Source organism: Equus caballus, chromosome 4 (genome assembly GCF_041296265.1).
Source record: "Equus caballus isolate H_3958 breed thoroughbred chromosome 4, TB-T2T, whole genome shotgun sequence".
In the NCBI taxonomy this organism is placed as follows: Eukaryota; Metazoa; Chordata; class Mammalia; order Perissodactyla; family Equidae; genus Equus; species Equus caballus.
The window spans coordinates 61,648,945-61,674,010 of NC_091687.1; the positions used below are offsets into that span (position 1 = coordinate 61,648,945).

General features: G+C 43.8%; 1 protein-coding gene across 9 annotated transcripts in view; it reads left to right on the forward strand.

The window, feature by feature from the left end:
* Window positions 1–9,144: 9,144 nt before the first annotated feature.
* The window catches only part of SNX10 (sorting nexin 10), a 76,241-nt gene continuing 60,319 nt past the window's right edge, over window positions 9,145–25,066 (forward strand). Inside the window, exon 1 of one of the 9 annotated variants that reach the window (XM_001916378.5) lies at window positions 9,145–9,419. The gene's annotated coding sequence lies outside the window, so the exon portion shown is untranslated. The other 8 variants (XM_023639408.2, XM_023639410.2, XM_014739080.3 and 5 more) reach the window with 8 other exon arrangements.

Below are 25,066 nucleotides of genomic sequence, written 5' to 3' on the forward strand. Positions count from 1 at the left end.
TCCCTGGGGACCTAGTCCCTGAGAATTACCAAAGTGCTTCAGCCAGGAGCCAACAGTTTCCCATTCCCAAGAGGGAATCCTGGGAAGAACCTGTATAAGGAGCATGAAGAGTTTACAGGAGGGAGATTATACTATATACAGTGGTCTCTTGGCTGGGCAGGGGCTGAGCTACAAGACCCTATGTGTGAGGGGAATCAGATCAGACTCTTTGTTTGCCTCTCTGCATCCATTCTCCATATGTGCCTGTGTGAACACTAGCCAGATCAAGAAATAGAATATCTCATGCCCCTTCCAGTCACAACCTCCCACTGCCGTGACTAATAATGCTACAGATGACTTTTGCCTATTTCGTATTTTATGTACTCTTTTGTGTTTGGCTTCTTTTGCTGAACATTATGCTATAAGAGTCCTGCATGTTGTTGTGCTGAGCAATAGGTGCATCACTCAGTGTAGTATGAATACACCACGATTTATTTGTTGCTCCTGATGTTGATGATCTTTTGGATTGTTGACAGTTTGGGGATATTATGAATAGTGTTGTTAAGGACATTCCTATACATATCTAGTAAACACGTGTGCATTTAGGTTGGACATACCTCCAGGAGTGCCTTTAAGGTATGTGTAGGTTCAGCTTCAGTGGATAATACCAAAGGATTTTCCAAAGTGGGTTATGAGAGTTCCAGTTGCTCTACATCCTCAGTAAACTTAGCATTGTTAGTCTTATTGTGGTTGGCAGTTTTAATGTATGTTTCTTTGATAACTAATAAGGCTGAACACCTTGTTAAATGTCTACACGTTTATTATTCATTAGAATATCATCTTCTGGGAAGTTCAAGACTTTGCTCATTTTTCTTTTGGGTTATCTGGTTTTTAAAAAACTGATTTTAAGGAGTTGTTTATATATTCTGGATACAAGTCCTTTGTCAGATTTATACATTGCAAATATCTTCTCCTACTCTGGTTAATTTTTTCACTCTCTTAATTATGTTCTTTGATGAACAGAACTTCTTAATTTTAATGTAGTCCAATTTATCAAATTTTTCTTGATGATTAATTCTTTTTATGCCCTGTTTTTCTTTTAAAGATTGGCACCTGAGCTAACAGCTGTTGCCAATATTTTTTTTCCCCCGCTTTTTCTCCTCCAATACCCCCAGTACATAGTTGTATATTTTAGTTGTGGGTCCTTCTAGTTGTGGCATGTGGGACGTCGCCTCAGCATGGCCTGATGAGCGGTGCCATGTCTGCGCCCAGGATCCAAACTGGTGAAACCACGGGCTGCCGAAACAGAGCATGCAAACTTAACCACTTGGCCACGGGGCCGGCCCCTATGCCCTGTTTTAAGTTCAACAAATAGCATCCTAAATACTCATGTAGAAGCTTACTAGTTTTACCCTTTACATTTAAGTCTATGATGCATCTTGAAATTATAGTTCTGTATGGTGTGATGTTAATTTGTTAATTTTATTAAATATGTATATATATATTCCCCAAACATTTATAGGCCCTGGGCAGAGAGTAAAATGGAGAATACATATCATATCTCTAAATATTTACAAGTTATAAATCAAGCTGACAAACTGTTAAATGAAATATAATCTATTCTTTTACCTTGACAGATCTACCTTCTCAATGTCAAAATTGAAAAATATGTTCATAGTCATGTCTTTATGTGATTGACATTTAATAAAATATCAAAGATGACTAAATTTAATATTATTGCACATGTCTGGGTGTTCTCTTGATAGACTGGTGATGTTTGCATGAGGGATAAAATAAATACTTTCATAATTCATAAATTATTAAATATTTCATAGTTATTTTTCTTGTTTATTTTAGCTAAATCATTAATTTTATTATTATAATGAAGATTTTTCACATCATTTGTCTTCTATCGACAGTAATGCTCTAAAGAACAAAAAATAAGATATAACTATAATCAAAATGAACAAAATTTGAATATATTTTTATCAGAAGTTTCAGGTGTTTTTCGAAAGTTATTCTTCTAAAACATTCAATATCACTTATTCAAATTAAAAAGCAAAAATAAATTATATTTAATAAAGAAAAATCTGCTAATTAAATTATTTCCATAAGCTGACAATTTTTAATTTGACTTTTTGAAAAATTAATGAAATATTATTTAATATTTTCATACAAACAAAATTCTTTGCAATTCTAACGTTCAGTGCCAATTTAGTTGCGAGTATAAACAATCACTATCACATATCACCCACGTTATGTGTAAACCCACACAGACAGAATTTAATGGCTGTTTGAATTGTGTAATATTGCAAAACGTTCTAAGCTGCCACGAGCAGTTGCTGCAAATGCTTTACCAGTTCCTGGTGCCTCCAAAACATGATTTGAAACATAAAGAGGCAAGAAAATGGATGCCTGGTACCACTGAGAAATGATACTCTGTTATACAAGAATTTGTTGCATTCCTGCCATCTGAAAGGCAGGATTTGAGAGGTAATTTGTCTTGTCAGGTCCCCAAGCTTTGCTGCTGCTCATTTCTTCACTTGGCAGGAGTAAGTCTATGATGTTGGCAGTGACATACCCCCAAATCTCACTGCACTGGCCTTTGTCTGCTGAAATGTGTTATATGCTAAATTGTAACACATTGAAAACTAACTGCTGTTTATCCATGTGGTCAAGTTACCTTATTTTGTATAGACCTCAGAATAAAACTGGACCTCAGTCCCACAGTAAAATGACCAGTTATTACACATAAAGAGCACGTCTTCCAGGACCGCACAGCGTGACTGTGCAGGTGATACCCTGAACACTCTAGGGGGCATTAATCACAAGGGAGTAAGTTTTTACATTTTTTAATGAAAATTTTCCAGCAGATGACGGGAAATTATCTGGAAGAAAGGGAGCCTTTGAAAAATTCTCACAAAGCTGTTACACGGGCCAGCACCAGTGCTGGGTCTTTCTTCTCCAGGTAACATGTGTTACAAGTTTGAGGCTGTCCCTCTTGACTATATATTCACAGACAGAAATATATGCACATTTATAAACGGAACAAGATTTGTAAGTTTAAACCTCTTTTATATAAATAGTAGCACATTATATTATTTTCTATTTTGCTTTTTCACTTAATATGTCTTGAAACTCTTTTGATGTCGGTGCACATAGACATACCTCATTCTTTTCTTTGATGCATAGTATATTCCACGCTGTTGCTGTGCAGTAGATTATTTAAACATTCCCTTATTGGTGGACACTGAGCTTGCTTCCAGGTTTTGGCTGTCACAAACAACGCTGCAGTGCCCATCCTTGTACACACCTATTCTCAGTCACATGTGTCAGCTTTTCTGTAGGAGAGATGCTGAGAAGTGGCATTGTTGGCCTACAGGGTATGCACAATTTTAGTCTACTAGGACACTGCCAACTTGCTCTCCAAAACTGTTTTTCCAATTTATACTCTCATGAGCAGAGCATGAAAATACCTGTTGTCAAATGTGATACTCTCAACTGAAAATTTTTGACTAAGCTAACAGTTGAAAAATGGATTCTCCTTTTACAGTTTATTAGCTGTTGGTACTTCGTCTTTCGTGAATTGTCCAGGTCGTTAGTGCTTGTCTCTTACTTTGTTTACATATTTTTGAATGCACTCTATAATATTTGAAAGGTTCAGAAGTGTGTAGAGTGAAAAGTAATCTTGCTCCCCATCTCGCGCCTCCCCTGTCTCCATTTCTCCTCACCAAAGTGTATCCTTTCAGAGATACTTCATACTATACACAAGCTGGTTATTTAACAAAATTTAGGCCTGTACATGTTTATTCACAGAAAATTGTATGAGTATAAGCATGTCCTCTTCTGCAAGAGTTGTCACTATGAGATTTGAATGTTAGGCGACCATTTATTTATTCAGGAAAGATGAAATGTGCCTTAGCGACAATAATGTCTGAGTAATATTTACGAAGCTTGCTCTTACTCTGCTGCAGCACTGGGCTAACTTATTTGTATACGTTCTCTCCTAACTCCCATCCTGCTGGGTAGGTATTATTTCACAGATAAGAAAACTGAGGCTTGGAGAATGAAATGAGTTGCCCAAGGTCATCCGGCTGTTTAGCAGAAGCTTTGGGATTAGACTGCAGCTTTTGGCTCTGGAGCGTTAACCACTGCACTCTACTACCTCCACATGGCCGTCGACTGTAACGCACCCAGGATCCAGAATTAGTACTAAGTGCATAAGCATGTATATAAAATAAAGGCTACAGCACATGCAGAGCAGGAACCCCCAGCTGCCCCATCCAAGGGGATAGCTTCTCCATCGGCCTTTCAGTCTTTGGTTGACTGTTGGTGCTACTTAGACCATCCAGCGATTTATATCAAAGGCTTAGAAATTAGACGACTTGGGACTGGACTGATGTTCAAGATATGCTCAGTAATGCTAAGCTTTGATTGTTTTTGGTCAGTTTTAACCAACCAATTTATTATTTTTAGTTTGTAATAATAAAATAAAATTTGCCATTGAAACCAATGCTTTGAAAATGCAGTTTTTGATGATGTGAAGCTTTTTTGGGTATTTTCTTTCCTTTTTTTTTTTTGTACAGAATGAAGCTATTTTGATAGAGCAGAATAATGAACAGGACATAACCACAGCATGCATCCCATGGGTGGGTCCCGTGGAGTACTGGGCAAGGTGCCCGCCTCTCCACTTGGTGTGTGCTCCAGTCACTTGCAAAAAAATAGGGGGAAAAAAATCTATTGGTCTCTGCCCCCAGTTCTTGGCACAGAGCACCTGAAAGCCTTGTAATTTCCTAAGTGATAAGAACACTAGGAGAGCTTCTGTTCTGCTATTTGGTCTTGACACAGAGCACCTAAATCTCTAGGAATTTCCAAGATCCTGGGTGCGATCCCTACTGAGGAGACATTTCGTGGGCTCCTGGAGAGCTTCAGGATGGAGGCTGGTCGCCAGAAAGACCAAGCCATGATTAGAAGCTTGGAACTTTCCACTTCATGCTCTGTCCTCCAGGAAGGGGAGGGACTGGAGACTGAATAACAATCGCCCATGTCTGTGTGAGCAAGCTTCCATAAGAACCCTGAAACGAGGGGCTCAGAGAGCTGCTGAGTCTGTGAACACATCTACATGCTGAGAGTGTGGCACAGCCCAATGTCATAGGGACAGAAGCTCCTGTGCTTGGGACCCTTCCAGACCTCGCCTTATGTACCTCTTCATCTGTATACTTTATCATATCCTTTATTATATAATAAGTCAGTAAACGTAAGTGTTTCCCTGAGTTTTGTGAGCCATTCTAGCAAATTATTAAACCCAAGGAGGGGGTCATAAAAAGAACTCTGACCTATAGCTGGTGGGTCAGAAGTACAGGTGACAACCTGGATCTCGTGATTGGTGCCTGAACAGTGCAGTCTTGTGGGAGTGAACACTTAGCCTGTGGGTCTGATGCTAATTCCAGGTAGATAGTGTCAGAATTGAATTGAGTCATAGGACACCCAGCTGGTGTTGCAATTACTTGATGTGTGGGAAACCACCACGTCTGGTGTCAGAAGTGTGTGAGTGTGGTAGCAGTGTGAGAGTAAAGCAGAAAGACAGGAGTTTTTTCTTATACAGTTGTGTAAAGACGAGTGCACACACAGCATGTCATAGGGCGATAATTCTCACTATAGACAGGTGAGCACTTGTAAATATCGGTCTTCTTATCTGCTTTTCTATTTGCGATAAAGCATGAGGTTGTGTTACTCTTAGTGCTTCATCTTTGAAACAAAAATTTCAACTTCTTCTCTTTTAAACTCTTGAATAGTTTAAATTGAAGAAAATCTTAAACTGTTTGCAGACTGTTACTATTTACAAGTACTTCTCTGAGTAAATTAGGATTTTCTCAATGTTGAGCAATCAAATAGAGGAATAAATTAGATGTTAGCCTGATAGGACCTTCTAACAACCATTCACAAAACCCTGATTTCAAACGCTGGTGTTCAACAAAGCAGTTTCTGGTGGGCATGGATTTCTTTCTGATAAACAAATGTTACAAAATCAAATTCTTCAAATAAATGTACACTGATAAAATACTGTTTTTCTCTATTTTATAAATGGGGTTCATTTGAAGAAAGGATCCCATCGTTAAAAACATGCGAAAACCACTAAATTGGATCACTGTAGAGAGTCTGTCGCAGGATTCTGAGAGAATTGAGAATTTGGACAGGAGATTGGAAAACAGAAGGTGAGTAACACCAAGATCTGACCACGATGAAAGGTATGAGACTCGGATCTGAGTGGACCAGCGGAATGGAGCAGGTCAGAGGCAGTGCCGAAGTGAGTAGGTTTGGGGTGTTAACTGAGAGACCAGGAGTCCACTAACAGAAATAAGGAAGATGGAGGGGTGGGTAGATGGATGAGAAGTCTCAACCCCTTTATGTTACAAATAGGTAATCAGCCTCAAAACTTTTCCTAGTCTTTTTTTGGGAGGGGTGCATAAGAGAGGTATTTTGAAAAGCACATTAGATTTGATAGTCGAGTGGTTATTTTTATCCACCTTGATCTGCATGTGTTCACAATATTGAAAAAAGATTATGATTGTAAGATCAGAGATCAAAAATCCAATTTACTTGTCATTTGTTTACAGTTTTTTGCTTACATCTCATTATTGGTGGGGTGATGAATGATAAAAACCATCTTCCGTACATTATGAATATCTACCACGACAGTGTTTCTCAAGAAGGCAGGACCATTTATGTAAATTTAGAGAGTTTTTAATGTAGTGTTGCATAGTATAGTATCAGTTAATTACAATATCTGAATATCAAGTCAGGCAACTTCCATTCTCACCGTCTGTGGATTTACTGTCTGCAATTTCCCCAGGAGATGGAGGAGGGGCTCGGTGTCTCCTTACTGACTTTTGAGTTAGAGGCAAGGGGTGGAGGTGGCATTCCTTAATATGACTAACTAAGGGCACTTAGCCTGGAGACGGAAGAGATTAGAGAAGAGGATCAAGTTATAATCACAGTTATAATAAAAGAGCTATAATAAAAAATAAAATTTATTGAGCACTTACTGTGTACCCAGCACAGTTGCAAGAGTTTTACCTGGATTATTTCATTTAACCCCCACAACAACCCTATGGGACTGGGTTGCTATTATTATTACCCCCCTTTTTTAAGATGGGAAAATGAGGCCCAGAAAGTTTATTTTCTCAGGATCACACAGTGGGAGGTGCTAAAGCTAGGGTTTGACCCCAGTTAACCTAACCCTAGAAACCACCTTTGAGGCAGGATCTGTCTAGGTAAAAGAATTTCTTCTTGAAAGCAATTTTATGGTGATTTTATCAGCAGGCTAGGGTTTCTTAAGCACCAGAGAGTCTCAGGTTTTTACCTGTCCACTGATGGTATAACAAAAATGTCACAACTTAAAAAGTGTGACGATCACTTAGCTTAGCTCCATGCCTTCAGGTTGCGCGCTACAATTCTGAAAACCAGAAACACATCCAGCTGCTACCCCGCTGGGCTGGATTAAAACAACCCATTATTACTTAATTCTACTCTGAATTCTTTTCACAGCCTTCCTTTCTGTTAGGGCCATACTTCTAACAGACACTTAAATGACCTCCGATAGACTACCCAAAGGTCCTTTGCTGCTCTATCCACAGTTGTAAGGTCATGCTCTTGATACATTCAGAAAGTTTTTAATTTTGCAGAATCTCTTAGGATCTTAGACACATGCTACATTTTATCTTCCAGTCAATGCTTTTCTTTGTGGAGCACAAGGTCAAGCATTTTGAAAAATACATTTTAATTTGATTTTCAAAAGTGATCATGTTTACATTCACTTGTGTTATGACTCGGGTGCAATTTTAGGAAATTAAGTACCAGTGATTCAAGATTCAGTGATGTTGGGGCGGCCTGGTGGCGCAGTGGTTAAGTGCACACTTTCCGCTTCCGCAGCCTGGAGTTCGCAGGTTCAGATCCCTGGTGCAGACATGGCACTGCTTGGCAAGCCATGCTGTGGTAGGCATCCCACATATAAAGTAGAGGAAGATAGGCATGGATGTTAGCTCAGGGCCAGCCTTCCTCAGCAAAAAGAGGAGGATAGGGAGCAGATGTTAGCTCAGGGCTAATCTTCCTAAAAAAAAAGATTCAGTGATGCAAGTTCAGGATCCAAGATCTTAAAACACAACATTGTAGAGTTAGAAGTTTCGTTATGCAAAGCCAATTTAGGTGTGGAGGGTAGACGGGTACATTTTCAGTTAGGTTTGGAGTGGCCCTGAATGGTAACTGGCAGCCTGGCTGTGTCTAATGGGAAAATTCATCCTTGAAAAATGAAAAATTAGGCTACGCTTGTTATTCTGTCATGTAATCACCCATTAGTAGTTTAAGTGATTGTTGCAGTTTTCCGGACTGTTAAAAAGGAGACAACAGGCCAAAAATGGAATCACCCAACAGAGACTTAATACTCAACTACAGTTTCTGCCTCTCCCAGGAATGGAAGCTCAAACCAGTCAATCCAGAACTACCTGGTCAGCACCAGTGAGGTCCTCTTCCTGATAGACCCCTGCCATCCCCTAAAGGAAAGTGACCTTGCCACGACCAATCCGAAATTTGCTAGTGTAACTTCCTTGTCCCGCCCTCTTTGGACTATAAAAGTCTTTCATTTTTGTACAGCTTCTCGGAGCTCCTGCTATCTGCTAGGTGAGATGCTGCCTCATTCATGAATCATTGAATAAGCCAAAAAGATCTTTGAAATTTACTCAGTTGAATTTTGTTTTTTAACAACGCAAAGAGCTGGGCCAGACCCAGCTCAAGGTGCCATTTGGGAAATGGATTCCTGATTCAGGCCCCTTGGCAGATCTCATACCTTTTCCCTAAAAGTTTTATTATGAAAGATTTCAAATATACAGAAAAGTTGAGTTTTTCAGTGCCCATCCATATGCCCACCACCTACATTCTACCATCCTCGTTTATCACAAAGTCTGGCCAGCCCTCTCTCCCTTCAGCAATCCTCCCCATAACTAAGGGGGCGGGGTTAGCAAGCTCAAGGTGGCTTTCAAGGGCTGATTCCAAAGGGTGCCGCTTGCACATCTTAGCTCGGCGACTGGACACGTGCGGCTACTTCCCCCCCAGCCCGATCTGCGGCCGCGGGAGGCGGTATCCGGGTTCCGGAGCGCCCCGGCGCCCCCCAGCGGCCGGCTGCGGGGCCGCCTCGGCTTCCTTGGGCGGAGGGCTGGCGCGGCCAGGGACGCGGGGCCGCACCTGTGCTGGTGGCTGCGGCGGCGGCAGCGGGAGGCCGGGCGACCGGCTGGGCGCGGGCGCGGGACCGCGACGTGAGCGAGGAGCGCGGGGCTGCGCTCGGGGGCGCTCCTGGGCGCTCGCCGCCGCGCCTTTGAGTCAGCAAACTCCGCCGCCCGCCTGCGCGCTGGCCGTGAGCTGCTCGGCTCTGCCCGGAGTCGCCGCCCGTAAGTGACAGGAGACCGGCTGGGGAGGCCTTCTCCGCGCCGCCGGGGGTGAGGACCGCGACCGGGGGGCGAGCCGGCCGCCCTTTCCTTTCCAGGGGCACGAGGCCCTTCCCGCTGCGCCCAGCTGCCGCTCCCTGCGGGCTGGGAAGAGGTTTGCGTCTCCCGGGAGCGGAGCCGGGAGCTGCCTCCTTTGCAGCCGAGGTGTGCGGGGGAGGACGAAATAGTCGGTTTGCTTGCCAGGGGAGGGCATGAAACATATTGATCCAGGGGGGTCACGGCTAAAGAGACACCCCGGGGAGAGGGTGGGGCAGAGATGGAACCCTGGATGCCGGAAAAGGTGCTGTGGCACCTTACGCGAGGCCGGGTATGGGCGGGTATGTTTTTTATTCATGAAAGGGTAGCTTTGAGTTTAGAAATCGGGAGGGGTGGGCAGGGGTTTTTCGTGGAATTGTGCGATTGAGGGAAAAGGCCCACGAGAAAATCCACGTTGAGGGATTACCAGGTTTGGTACCACGTGAAAGCAACAGCCTGATTGCCAGTTCTGATGCATCATACATGCGGGTTGTTGAGGGGCATGGCCACGGGGACGTAGAGCATGCTTGAAAGGAAGGGCGTCTATTTCTACAAGACGCGTTTTCCTGTAAGAATAATGGAATTAGCAATTTAGAGCAGGAAGGAGGCCTTCCCGTGATCCTGTAGGACAGGGAAACTGAGGCCCTGGAGGGCAGTTATTCACCCAGACGGGAGCAGAAGGAACGCCTCGATTCTGGTGGGCTGCTGACTACTGCTGCAGAGTTCTCCCCACCGCCGGGGACGGGCGGCCGGTGTAGACTTGGAACGCAAAACTCTCTCCTCTACGCTGGGCCGGAGGGTGAGGTGGGTTGGCTCCTCAGTCCCACGGCGGAGGTGAGGAGAGGTGAAGGCTCCAGCCTCCTCGTCCATCGCTTCCGGTGATACCTATTCCTAAGGCTTTTTCTTTTTTTCTTTTTAAGGAATGGTAGATTTAAGATTGACTAATGGGGCTATTTGGAATATACAAAAATAAAATACCTGTAAGGACATGAAGATGTGAAGTAACGTGATTAGCACTGGCTTGTGTTTAACTGATCGTCCTGTTTCTTCTGCTAGCCCGTTGCATTCTCACTTCCGACCTTACTATTACACTAGTAAGGAGATGGATGTTGAAAGAGTGGGGACTTGCTCATCATCAGGGTTCTCTTGACTGGCAGCCTGCTTCTCTCCCGACCACTGTGGGTTGTGGTACCAACTTCCTCTTTTAACTTCTTGGAAGGCCTCCTGGAGCTTGGTATCCGAAAAATAGCAATAAATGCCTTCATTCTTTTCCAAATAAAAGTGTATTAATTAAAGACTAACGTTTGTGTTCTCCTACAGCAATTTTCCGTGACTTTGGAGCACTCTTGATATCTTTTCTCAGCCCTAGGGTCTCTACTTTCATTTTAAAGGGTTCACTTTGTTAGTTATGCTATTGTGGGAAATGGCTTCTTTTTCCTTTTGGTGTCTGGGCTGTGGTTTAACAACCACTGGTGAAGGGCTTAGAATTGGTTGGCCCAGGGTCCAGCCTTTTCAGACTTTCATTTCTAAGAGTGGCAAAGAAGGGCTTTTGGCCAAAGTTGTGGTTGACCTCCATGGAGAATACCCCAAATTTTGGACTGTTATCACCGACCTCTTTCTTTCTCTTGGTAGTCTAGTAGGTATGAATCAGCTTTTCTGTTCTCTCAGCCCTGTGCAAATAAGAGACTGTACGAGGTAGTGGTTACAACTGGTTTCAGACTCCTGGCAGTTGAAATCTTGGCACCTAGGAACTATCAGGAGGGCACTTAACCTCTCTAAGTCTGATTTATCCTTTATTGAGAAATTAAAAAGGTAGTGAAAATCCTTGTCTCCCAGAATTGGTAATAATAGCTGACATTTATTGAACACTTATTATGCACTTGGCATTGTGAAAAGAGTTTTTATGTGGCTGTCTCAATCCTCACAGCTAACTGATGAAGCAGATCCTATTTACATCTGGGAAAACTAAGGCATCAAGATATTTGTGACTTCTCTAAACTCTCACCTGAAAATTTTAACCACCCAGCAAATGTGTCTCAGATTTCTGTCATAGCTAATAGTTATTTAGGGCTTAGTGTGTGTCAGGCCTTATTTCAAGGACCCTAGGGATATTAACAATCCTTGAGATAGGTCCTGTTTTTATCCCCCACCCCATTTTTTTTTTAAATGAAGAAACTGAGGCACAGAGCGTAAGTCAGACAAGTAGTAAATGATGGAGCCAAGATTTGCACTAGGCAGCCTGGCTCTGGAGTGAGTGCTGTCTGCCACTCCCCCATGGAGGTATATAAAGGGCACAGCCAGGCCTCCGTCAAGGGCGACTCTGAATTGGCACTTTCATTAGTTTCTCCCTGAGTAGCCACTCCCTCCTCCCAGTCTCTGCAGAGGAGATGCTTTTAGTTCTGTAAATGATGCACCTTTGCTTAAGGTTTTGTGATTCTGTATATGTTTCTGTTGTATTCTCTGTTATTTTTAAAAGCTTGCAGTAGCTCTCAGTGGTCTTGACCTTGGGAATACAGAGGTGGGCTTTAGGGAGCCTGTGAACCCCCTGACAATGTATGATTTCATTCTCATGCAAAAGTGTGTTTTTCCTGGGGGAGAGAATCCACAGCTTACTTTAGATTCTTAAAGGGTCACCGATAGTGGAAAGAGAGGTCGGTAATGACTGTTCTATTCCAGTAATCTCATTTTACAAATGAGGCAACTGAAGCCCAGTGGAGAGGCAGAAGAACTTAATTTGAACTACAGAGCTAATTAGAAGTCGAAAGAGGACTAAAATACAGGTCTTCTGACTTCCAGTCTCACATTCTTTCCATCATACCCCAGTATTTCCCTTTAGAATAAATGGTGCCAAGTGAATAAGTTATGAAATGCCAGAAGACTCCCAACTCCCACTAGGCTGCCACAGTGTGTGAGAGACCAGCAAAGCTTCCTGGACATGGCTGTCAAACGACAACATCCTTTGGCATGTCATCTTGTTCGTGGAACCACTTTACTATCATTTAGGATCATAATCCACAACTCTGGAAGATATGAGCCAGGAGGATAAAAATTGGGGAGAAGATGAGGAAAGATTCAGAACATGCGTTAGTTGAGGCACAAGAGGGGCATTCTGGCCTCTTGGTAGAATTGTAGTGTTGGAAAGTTTTTGCCGAGAGATTTGTAAATTCAAACAAAATTCCATGAAGTCTGAACTTTCTTGTGTAGTGTGTGAATCACTGGGCAGTACGCTTCCTGGCCGATGGTTGATGCTCCAGTGACTACAGAAGACTAATAGGTTATGAGACCTTTAGTAGTTTAGGCAGCCTTTTAACTTCCACTTAATTTTTACAAACTGATACCGTTTACCTAGAAAAACAGATTTGTACTAATAGGCAATACATTTTGAAATGTATTGTTCAGCCTGACATGAAAATATGTCACGTAGGACTGGGAACAGAAGTCCAGAAATGGTTGCATTGTAAAGATAGGAACTAAGTGTACGATAAAACTGACCGTGGTCAAGTGTGGGGACAGTTGGCTGTCCATTCAGGAAAAAATGAGGTCCATGCCTCACACCATTCACAAAAGTAAATTCTATTTAGATTAAAGATTAAATGTCAAAACCAAAATTATAGATATTAAAATATATATATACATATATAAGATGTTTTTAAAAAATAACTCTGGAGTAGGAAAGACCTCACCAGGTTTAGTGAAACTCAGAAAACCTAAAGGAAAATAGTGACCGAACTTCATGAAACATTATATTTCTATAAGGAAAAAGATGCCACACACAAAGTTAAAAGGCAGATGGCAAAGTAGTAAAACAAATAGTTGGAATATTTATAATAGACATGAACTCTTAGGAATCAATAGGAAAAAAATAATCCAATGGAAATATGGGCAAAGGCTGTCAATAGGTAATATATGTATATAAAAATGCTTAACCTCATTAATAATCTGATAAGCATGGATTAAAAACAACTATGCAACTATTTTGGCTTAGGTTGATAACATTCAGTATTGGTGAGGGTGTGAGAAAGTAGCTTGTCACCAGATACTTTCGGGGGGAGTATAATTGGTACAACATTTTGGGAAGGCACTTTGGCAGTATTTATAACATTCAAAAATTTGCATTCTTTCTGATGCATCAGTTCCATTTCTAGGACTTTGTCCCTCAAAAATACTTGCCTACTTGAACAAAGGAGGAAGTTGCTATAAATGAACTGATATGGAGAATGTCTATAATATATTAGGAAATGAAAGCAAAATGCAGAGCAGTAGGTATAGCATGATCTTATTTTCTGAAAGAAAAAAAAAAAAGAGTCTGGAAGGATGTGCCGCTACCTGTATTACCTTTGGGGGGTGGAATTAGAAGGGGAATGATAGCATGGAGGATTTCACCATTAGATTCCTATTTTTTTTTAAACTTTTAAATTTTGAAATAATTTTAAACTTACAAAAAAAATGCCAAAACAATAAATCTTTTATTTTTTCAAGATAATGAGTAGCTAGTACTGAAAAAAAGCAATACTTAAGAATGCCTGTGATAAAAAAAAAAATGACATAAAATGACTTGAAGTGTTAACAGGGCCGTCCTGCCTCCTGGTGTGGAGGACCCAGTCCTCTGGATTTCCAGGCGACTTTTCTCAGCCATGCTTTCCTAGTTGTTCCAAGGATTTGCCCCAGCCTCCATTCTTGAAGGCAAGAATAGTATATAGCAAGAAAATCGCTCAGTTCAGAAGTTCATTTACCCTGTATTATGTGGTCATTAAGCGTTTAAAAAAATATCAGCATTCATCTCTCAGTTTTGTTTCCTGAATGTAGCGCAAAACTAGTTCTGTTACCCTTTCCTTGGTATTTTCTCAGCATACCCCACCCCAGGAAATGTCTAATTTGGGCTTTCTGGCTTTGACAGTCCAGGTCTCATATTATCCACCTGTGCAGTTAAAAACTGCACTTAAGAAATATATTCCCTGGTTTAAACCACTAATTCCTTGATGCACATGTCCACAGCCCTCTCCTGTGAGCTTTAGGTTTATACATTTAACGTGGAATTTGACTGTAGCTCCTTGGATGTGTCCCAGACATTTAAATTAACTTGCCCAACGTTGTTGATCATCCTCTCCCCAGTTTTGTAGGGTCTACCACTTAGACAGTTTAGGGGCCCTCTTTAAGAAAAAGAACACAGCATTGTGAATGCAAAGTGAGGTGAGGACCACAGGGGCCGTCTGGGCAGATGCGGGTTTGGAAACTTGAGCTTCTTTAGCTTCTTGGTCATTCCTCCTCTGCTCCCCACTCTCCCTCCCAACAGCTTCTCCTCCAGCCTTCCCTATCTGAATATATTCTTACTGCCGTCCACTCATTTGTCCGGGTCAGAAACCTGGGAGCCCTTTTTCGTCTTCATCCACACCTGAGCCATCTCAAGGTTGTGGTTGATTGTCCCATTCTGTCCGCCTGCCAACTCCCCGTTAACTCAGGCTGCTGTAAGGCGCTTTCGTGTTAGCTTCGGATCAAGTCTCTCGTCCCGCTTTGCTCCCCTGCAGCCCGATTTCCCAAAGGCAGCCAGAGCAATCTTTTAAAGAACATAAATTGGAGCATGTCGCTCCCTCGGTTTGCTCAGCCCTGCCATGTGGACTGGATTGTCGCTATACACTGCTGAGACTGATGCTATGGCCGTGAGTGGGGTGGGTAGGAGAGGGTCAGAGTGGGGGTCACATGCACGAGCATGACCTTCTGGGGACCAGTTTCAAAGCACTGGGGGTGTGGCTGGGGGAGGCACAGCCGCATTGTCCACTGCCGCTTGGTTGTTTCAGTCCTAGTTTGTCGCCTTTCACTGGTACAACTCAGATGCCCTGTAAGACCTGCAAAGTGCAAGCAAAATGGGGGTGGATGTCCCTTCCTTCTTTGCTTTTCAATGTGGTGTTTAGATATTAAATAGTAAAATCAGACTATGTTTTACTAGTTTTGGGGAAGAAAGACACATTCTCTTTTAACCCAGGTGTCATCTGGGGGCCTCCTCTTCGTTAGAGAACTAATTAACCTTGGTGAGAACCGACAGGCCCATGGCCCGGGGAATTCCTCGCCCTCCCAGGTTCTTTGCTAATTCCCCAGGGAGTGGCAGGGGAGGGTTCTTTCTCTTTCACCGTGGTGTCAGCCCTGACATAGTGATGGGGTAACCCCCTCACTGCTGGAGAGATCCACCCCACCACGTGCTTGCTGGGTTGGTGGACTTTGCTAGGTTGGTGGAGAAGTCCCTGTGCGGGGCTCCTGACCTTCCACCGGCTCCTGGGTCTCTCTCTTCTCCTCTCAGCCCTGCCCCTCCCCCCTCCTCACTTTCCCGAGAGCCATGTGAGCCAGAGTCTTTTCCCTCTATGGCTGTGGATAGTCCACCCTTCCTCTCTCAAACTTACAAACCCAAGGCATTCAAAGTGTGGAGCAGAACAAGGGGCTTTACATGTGGGGAGTCTATGGTCCTTAGAAATTATAAATACAAACACACAAAAAAGAATTTTCTGTTACGTGATAGTTATCTTCCCTTTCTTACTGACACAGCAGCCCTTCTTAATGTGGAGTGGCATTTGGAGGAGCTGGGGAGAAGGCAGTTGTTCCCCCAGCACCCCAGGTCGCCGCCTGGGTTGGGGGGTGGTGTTACCATGCTCTGGGTTCTGGCGTCTCAGAGTGGGAGACACGGAGCCTTTGTATCAGCCGTCTATGGATGATCAGACTCTGAGAGTCTAGGCTCCTTCTGCCCAAACTCACATGAAAATTCTTACACCAGGAAATCAATTTAATGATGCCAAGGAAGGGCAGACCGGATGCCGGCTTTTTCTAGTTGACTCATTTCCCTGACAGTTGGGAAACCTTGAAAAACTGTGACCTTTGTTTTGAGAAGTTTGCCAAACTGAGTCTGTCGACAGACACCTGTCACGTGCCCTTGGCTTACAGTCAGTACTTCGGGCAAATAGTTTAAGGAATTTTGGCATTTTACTCCCTTGTAAAAGGACTTTCTGTATGTCTTATCTTAGCCTTCTTGGATTCAGGCCAGGCACTGGACATCCACGGGTAAATGATTTGCCCCAGGGAATGGCCAAGGTGTGCGTTTTACATGCGTGGGCTAAATTTCGGAGCATATAGGTTTAAAATCTTCCGCTCCTGTAAAGGTTACTATCCCTTCTGACAAAACAGACTTGAAGAGAAAAATCTTTTTAAAGGAATCTGTGATCATGAGGAAGAGACCTCAGCATTTTCCCCTCGGGAGTCTTGGAGAAGTCTAGGGCAGATAGTGAATGGTGACAGCAACTGACACACTGCACTCCAGGCCCATGCCTCCACGTTCCCTCATGTGGTCTTCACAGCAGATTTATGAGGTAGGAAGTTATCCTCTTTTTACAGATCAGGCAACTGAGGCACAGAGAGGTTAAATAATTTCCCTCGGCACAGGGCAGAATAAGAGTTCCCAGCCAGGCTGTTTGGTGTTGAACAACTATACTGCTTTTCCCATTCTCTTCCTGCTCCTTTTAGGGGGACACTCCTCGCCCCAAAGTGAAATCCCCCTTCTTGCTGGTCCTCAGGTTACTCTCCAGTCTTCATGTCTGGACTGATGTCTCCTTGGGCAGATTGGAACTGGACCAGTAGATCACAATTTGTGGTGCTGCTGTTCTCGAGAATAACTGAAATTGCCTCCTTGGCGGCAATTCTTTGTGACAGAGGCGGCAAGCTTGGTGGAAAGGTTGTTATTTCCAGTGTGTTGCAAGGCTTTTCCTTTTTGAAAAAGAATTTATCCCTCAGCTTAGAAGAGGAACATTTAATGCCGACTTTTGTCTCTAATTTGCGTACCTGTACCCTTTTCTTATCTCAGCCGCCAAATGTTCTCCAAATGTGTGGAGACTGGTCCGTGTGGATGTCCTACATCATCCCAGCTTCTTCCTAATTGAACTCACCTGCTTTCTCTCTTACCTCTAAAAACAGGCCCCCCCCCCACATTCCGACTTCCTCGTTCTGCTGGTGACCTGGGTCTTCCAGTCACCTGGCCAGTGAGTCACCCTTGGTTCCCTTTTCCCCATCATGCCCTGTTTCCAAATTTTTCTCATTATATATATATTTTTTTATTTTATTTTATTTATTTTTGAGATTTTATTTTATTTTTTCCTTTTTCTCCCCAAAGCCCCCCGGTACATAGTTGTATATTCTTTGTTGTGGGTCCTTCTAGTTGTGGCATGTGGGACACTGCCTCAGCATGGTTTGATGAGCAGTGCCATGTCCGCGCCCAGGACTCGAACCAACGAAACACTGGGCTGCCTGCAGAGGAGTGCGAGAACTTAACCACACGGCCACGGGGCCAGCCCCTCTCATTATATATATTTTAAATAGACTTGATTTTTTGAGCAGTTTCACAGCAAAATTGAGGGAAAGTACAGAGAGCTTATACACTGCCTGCCTCCCCTCCCCTGTGATCAACCTCGGCATCGGAATGGCACATGTGTTCTTACAGTCCATGAATCTATGCTGGCACTGATTATCACCCAAAGTCCACACTTTACATTGAGGTTCGCTCATGGTGTTGTACACTCTATGGGTTTTGGCAAATGTGTGACGTGTCCACCATTACAGTATCATACAGAATAATTTCACTGCTTCCAGAATCCTCTGGGCTCTGTTTCTCTATTGCCCTGCCCACCTTGAGTGATCTCTGCTGCTGGCTGGTGCTTCCCAGCAGGCCCCTGATGAAGCTCCCTGCCTGTGATTTCTCTCCCTGTCACTCCATCCTCCACCCCATTCCCAGATGAGTCACTGCCATCATGCCAGGCTTCCACTTAGGACATTCCTGCCTTCTAACAGGATAGAAGTCTGTATTTCTCCTCTCTTCATTCAGGGACTTCCCCATCTTAGAATGCCCATCAGAGCCTTTCCACACTTACCTCCTTGTGATATTTTGCCAGCGCAGGCCCTTCGCTCCTGGGGGGCTGGACTCCTAGAGCTCCCCAAAGTGGTACTTCTTCTTAACTACCCCAGGCTGGCCCTGTTTTCTCTGCTTGTCCTAATGCAAGCATCGAGGCCTTGTCAAGTCCTACCTTCTCCCTGAAGCCTCTCCCTCTCTGTTCTCTTCCTTCCTGTGGCCCTGTCATCTGCTCTTTCTTTTGGCACATACAGTGAGCTTTGCGTTACAAGTGAACTGTTTCATATCCATGTCTGGGCATCTTTGGGTCTTAGAACTCAGGGAATGTTACATAACCATTAAAAAAATACCCCTCGTCAGCACCAAACTCAGAACTATCACACAGTAGGCTCTCAGTGATTACTTATTGAATTGAATTGTCGGTGTCCTCTAGTTATTATTAGGGTGTTTTTTTAATAGCTAATGACCCTACAGAGGTCTGTCATGTGAACGCACTACACTTCTCTCAGTATTACCTCCTTTCGGAGGATGAGAAAGTCGTTTCCAGATGTTTGGCTGTTGGCTTTTCCCAGGTTCATATACAGGCAGAACTCCACTCATTGCTGTGTTTTAAGCATTTATATCTAAGGAGGTAGCTTGGATGCTGTGTTAGATGTAGAGGGTACTGTGTGGTGAGTAAGAGTGTGGGCTTTCCTGAGTCTGGCTACATGGGTTCGGGTCCCAGCTCCTTCACTTACTAGCTGCATGACTTCGGGCACTAATTCCTTATTTTTTAAATTGGGGTAATAATACGGGGCTTGGGGTTTATCAAGGATTAGATGAGATAATTCATGTTACAAACTTTGCACAGTGTCTAGCACATAGTTAATGTTATTTTTAGTTTGATGGCTATTTTTGATTATTAATGGCGTAGCTTTAACCTTAGTCCCCAATCTCATTCTCTACAGTCTAGTGGAGTTTGGTCAGGAGGAAGGCTAGAAAACAAGAGAGGAAGACCTGTGGCCTTCAAGACATTCCACTCTGGGCTGTTGCTGGCTAAAAGCATTCCCAAGGTGAATGATTCACCATGAGCGAGAGGAGGTGGGCTGGCAGGAGAAGCAGGGCCCTTGTTCTTGTGCCCATCCTCCCAGCCCACATGGTTGGGCTGCTTAGAAGCTTGCTGGTGATGCAGAAATGGAGAAAATTAGCTGGGACTAATTCAGTCAAATTTAATTGACCCAAAATTTGTTGGGCACTTCCTATCTGCCAGACACTCTGCTAAGTGCTAGGATTACAAAGCGTGAATGACTTGGACAAGGTCCTTGCCCTCATGGGACTTTTGAGAGGACAGACAATAAACAAGAAAATAGGTTAATAGGTAAGGTAATGCAGACTGTGATAGATTGTAAGGAGGAAGTAAAAGGGTAGAGCTTTGCTGGGGCAGTTTGCTTTAGTGGGTGGTCAGGGAAGGCACCCCTGAGGAGGTGGCATTTAAACCAAGACCTTCGGGATGGGAAGGAGCCACGTTGGTGGGTTGAGTCGGGGAGATGAGGGGAGCATCAGAGGGAACAAGAGGCACAAAGACCCTGAGGTGGGAATTTCAGAACTGACCTGGTTAGGGTGACGGGACATAGAGAGTGTGCAGAAGAATTGCAACAAGGGGTTGGTTGGAGAACCAAGGGAGTGTGGTTTATAGGGGTTGTTCAAAGACAGAGCCTCTCCTCTAGAACAGTGGGTTTCAAAAACTTTCTATCATCAATATACTCTACGGGACATGTGTGGTGTGCTCCTGGGGTGGGGCTCGTGTGGGTGGGTGATGGGGAAGGCTGGGGTCTGTGTGATTTGAAAAGAGCCCTCCGTAATTTGGATATACCTCACCTGCTCCCCCTCCCCAAATTGTGAAGCGCTGCTCTTCATGATCCACTCAGCAGCCTTGGGGTCTGGAACACTGACATCTCTTACTTTTCAATTACATTATGCAGTGTTACATAGGCGCACTGTAGGAACATGGAATTCTGTCAGTTGGTGAGAACATTGGCGTGGGCGTTTGAGGATGAGTCACTGTTTGACTGGATCACTGAGTGACCCACTTAAATAAAGAAATACTGTTTTTTGAATAGAAAATTTATTATTCACATTCCTTTGAATTTATTTAGAAATGACTTTGGAGATGTCCTTTGAGATTTTAATGCATTTGGATGTTGTCCTTTTTTTTTTAATAAGGATTGGCACCTGAGCTAACATCTGTTGCCAATCTATTTTTTTCTTCTTCTTCTTTTTCATCTCCCTGAATCCTCCCAGTATATAGTTGTATATTCTGGTTGTAGGTCCTTCTGGTTGTGCTATGTGGGATGCTCATCAGCATGGCTTGATGAATGATGCCATGTCTGTGCCCAGGATCTGAACTGGCGAAACCCTGGGCCACCCACCGAAGTGGAGCATTCGAATTTAATCATTCGGCTATGGGGGTGGCCCCAAATGTTGTCCTTTTGTTGAGAGGCAGTGTAGGGGAGAGGAGGGAACAACTTCTGGCATTCAGGAGTCCTCAGTTTGAGTCTGGACCAAACTGTGTGGCTTTGGGTAGCGTTTAACCTCTCTGGGTATTGGTGTCCTCTTCTGTAAAATAAGGCAAATGAGTCCTGTGCTGTGTGCCTCACTGACTGTCATGGGACAGTGCTTTATAAACTGTGGAGTATCAGAAAATGAAAGTTACTTTAAAAAGATTAAATTTTTTTGTATACATTATGGCCAATAACACATTGTGGCGAAGATGTAATTCATGACCATAGAAGAGACCTTTTCACTGCTCATAGATAACTAGTCTCTAGGATATTCCAAAGGAAAATATTTTTATGATTTTGCCATAAGAATGGGCTTTCTAAGTATGGTGCAAAACCTGGAAGCTATGAGGAAAAGATTGATAAAATTCATTACCTAAAAATAATCAGCATAGCAAAACCCCCTTAAGCAAAACAAAAGACAGATTACAAACTGGAAAAATACATTTGTACTTCATGTTATGTATTAAGGGTTAATTTCCCTAATGCATAAAGAACTCCTACAAATCAATAAGGAAAAGAACAAGAACTTTATAGGAAAATGGTCAAAGGATATGAACAGACAATCCATATAAAATAAATTAATGGCTCTTAAACATATGAAAAATACTTGACCTCACACAAAATTTTTAAAATACCAATTAAATGACACTGAAATACACCACATTTCACCTATCTGGGATTAGCAAAGATAAAATTTTTGAAAAGCGTCCACATTAGGGAGGATGTGGGAAAACAGAACTCATGCACACGCACTTGGGGAATGTGTATTAGTTCCCTTGGGGGGGCATCTTGTCAATATCTGTCCTAGTTAATAATTCACATGGGCTTCAGATCCTAGGCGCGGACATGGCACCGCTTGTCAGGCCACCTTGAGGCGGCGTCCCACATCCACAAGTAGAAGGACCTGCAACTAAGATATACAACTGTGTACGGGGGGTTTGGGAAGATAAAGCAGAAAAAAAAAATTCACATGGGCTTGCTTGACTCAGAAATTCCACTTATAGAAATTTATCCTTGAGATAAATCCACAGATATTCACTGAACACTTTATAATAGCAAGAGAGTGTCTATCAGTGGGGGCTGGCGAAATGCATTATGCTGTATCTATACAGTAGAATAGTATGCAGCCACAAAAAGAGAACAAGCACAGGGAAAGAGGGAGAGTTTTTATTCCACACTCTTGTATTTTTTACATTTTGAAATAAGTGTTAAATTTTAAAAATTAATAAAAATAAGGGCTGGCCCCGTGGTGTCATGGTTAAGTCAGGCATGCTCCACTTTGGTGGCCTGGATTTGTGGGTTTGGATCCTGGGCATGGACCTATACTACCCATCAAGCCATGATGTGGTGGCATCCCACATACAAAATAGGGGAAGATTGGTACAGATGTTAGCTCAGGGCTAATCTTCCTCAAGCAAAAAAAGAAAGATTGGTGGCAGATGTTAGAGCGAATCTTTCTCACAAAAAACAACCAAACAAACAAAATTAAAATACAAAATTAAAATAAAATAAAATATTAAAAATAAAATACAAAGCAAAAAATAGAAAATAAAATAGTCACTGAAGTAGGGATTGAACCCAGTGCCATAGATTCATTAGCATTGTGTTTGATTCTCATATTATTAAACATCTTTATGTGTTCACCATGTGCTATCACTATCACAGTTTGGGGCTCTGTAAAGCAGAGGCACTTTCCTTCAAAGAATTCTTGGTCAGTTTGGGGACACAAGACTAATGTGCATTACAATCAGAGGCCAGTGGAAGGGCCATATAATCAAGCATTTAGGGGCTGGTGCAGCTGAAATACGATGGGGATTCAGTTCCATACTTGTCAGGGGAACGCCGTGTTCAAGGTTTATGTAGAGAGATTGTGGTGGGTAGAATAATGGCACCCAAAGATGTCCACGTCCTAATTCCTGGAATGTGTGAATATATTTCCTTGCGTGGCAAAAGGGACTTTGCAGATGCGATTCAGTTAAGGGCCCTGAGATGGGGCGATTATCCTGGGTTATCTAGGTGAGCCCAGTCTAATGACATGGGCTTTAAAAGCAGACAGCCCTTCCTGGTGATGGTCAGAGGGAGATGGGACCACAGAAGAAGGTCAGAGAGATGATATGTTGCTGGTTTTGAAGGTGGAGAAAGGGGCCATGAGCAAGGAAGGCAGGCGGCCTCTAGAAGCTGGAAAAGGCAAGGAAACCGATTCTCCCCAGAGCCCCCAGAAGGAGCACTGCCCTACAGATGCCTTGACTTTAGCCCAGAGAGATCTGTGTTGGATTTCTGACTATAGAACTGTAAGATAATACGTTTGTGTGGTTTTAAGCAACTAAGTTGTTGGCAGTTTGTTGCAGCAGCAATAGGAAATGAATACAAAGATGAAGTAGAAGTAACCCCGAAGCCTTGCTCTTGTGGGCTTTCTAATCTAGGAGGGGAGAGAAGACAACCTAGCGGTCATCACGCCGAGTGAATGTGGAAGGTGGCACGGAGATTTGCAAGGGGCTGGCCTTCCGGGGGTCAGGGGAGACTCAGGGGGAGGCAGCAGTCTGAGCTGTGCTCTGAGAGGCAGTGCAGCTCGCTGGTTGGGAGCAGGGCTCTGGTGCTGACGGTGGGTTTGAATCTTGGCTTTGCCGCTTACTAGCTGTGCGGGCCTTGAGAAAGCCACTTAATTTCTCTGTGCCTCAGTTTTCTATTCTGTAAAGTGGGGCTACTAATAATGCCTCCTCAAAGGGCTGTTGTGTAGAGTAAATAAGTTACTGTGTGTAAAGGGCTTGGAGTAGTTCCCGACCATCCTCGGGGCTGTGGGAGCGTTTGCTGTTGACATGTTGCCCTGATGGATGGGTAAGGCAGAGGGAGGCAGGGGGAGGTGGTGGGGCATCTGGGGACAGCAGCCTGCTGCCAGGAGAGAAGGAGGAGGGCTCTCACTTGAGTGGTGGGAGCACTGGGGGGTGGAGAGCAGAAAATATGGCTGTTTAGGAGTGTGGAGCCGGATGGATGATGCTGGCCTGGGAAGCTGGACTGAAGAGTATCCACTTAGTGCCCTAGAGGATTCAGCAGGTAAGATGACAATACATACAGTAAGGGCGCTGGTCAGGTTTCTTTATGTGGGGAGGTGGGTTTAGTTTCTGAGCCCTGACTCCAGAACCTTCTTCCCACGTGCCTTGTCTTCCCTATCCCCTCACCCTGAGCAGCCTGACCTCTAGCCAAGATGCTTACTCCTCATTCTCCCTCTGTGCTCCCTGTGCCACCCTGCAGGTGAGTTTGGATTCAGGGGCCACCGCCTAATACCTTATCAGTACTAGGTCACCAGGGCTCAATGTCCCTAGAGAGAGAACACTCTGGTGTCTATAGCTGGCTCTCCCGTGTGGACACTCATAGTTATCTGCTTCTTCAAAGCCAGTTTTTGGCCTCTTCCGTGTCCCTGCAGAGAGAAGAGCAGAAACCTTGACTGTGTGGCTCTGGCGGCTAGGCTGATGGCTAGGCCTGGAGGTGAACCTGGCCTGTCCCTCTTGTCTTTCAGAAGCCAGCTCCTTTCTGGCCTTGGCCACATGGGGCCTGTGGCCTCTCAATATGGGCGGCTGGTTCTTGAGCAGATGAGCTACCAGCATCTTCTGGGTTCTTGGAGAGAAAGATCCTGAGATGGGGGCCCTTTAAGCAGAAAGGGAATCTGGATTTTCCAGACCAGCTGCCTCTTCCCTCTGCTTTTTGGAAATCTCTCGTCCCTGACAGCTGCTCAGATTCCTCTTGCTGAATCTGGGATGTCCAGGGCCTCTCAGGGTTCTGTCCCTGAAATAGGGGACCCCCAGCCAGCCTTCCTTTCTCCCCACACCCACAAGAGCTTTCTGCTCCTGCCTCTCCTCTTACTTCTGCTTGTATGCCCTAACAATTTAGATGATGGAGCGTCAGTCTTTCAAGGCCTCTGCTCTGCTACGTTGTCTGAAAGTGAAATTGTGCAAAGAGACAGGTAGGTGATAACGAGTGGATTTATTATGGTCGTAGGAGAAAATGCCCTGGCCTGTTTGTCCTTGGGCAAGTCATCACCTCCCTTAAGTGTCTCTTTTCAGCTGTGAAGGAGAGATCACAACACTTTCCCTGCCTCAGAGGGTTGTTGTGACTAGGATATCATTCATTCATTCATTTATCCATTCATTCATTCATCCATT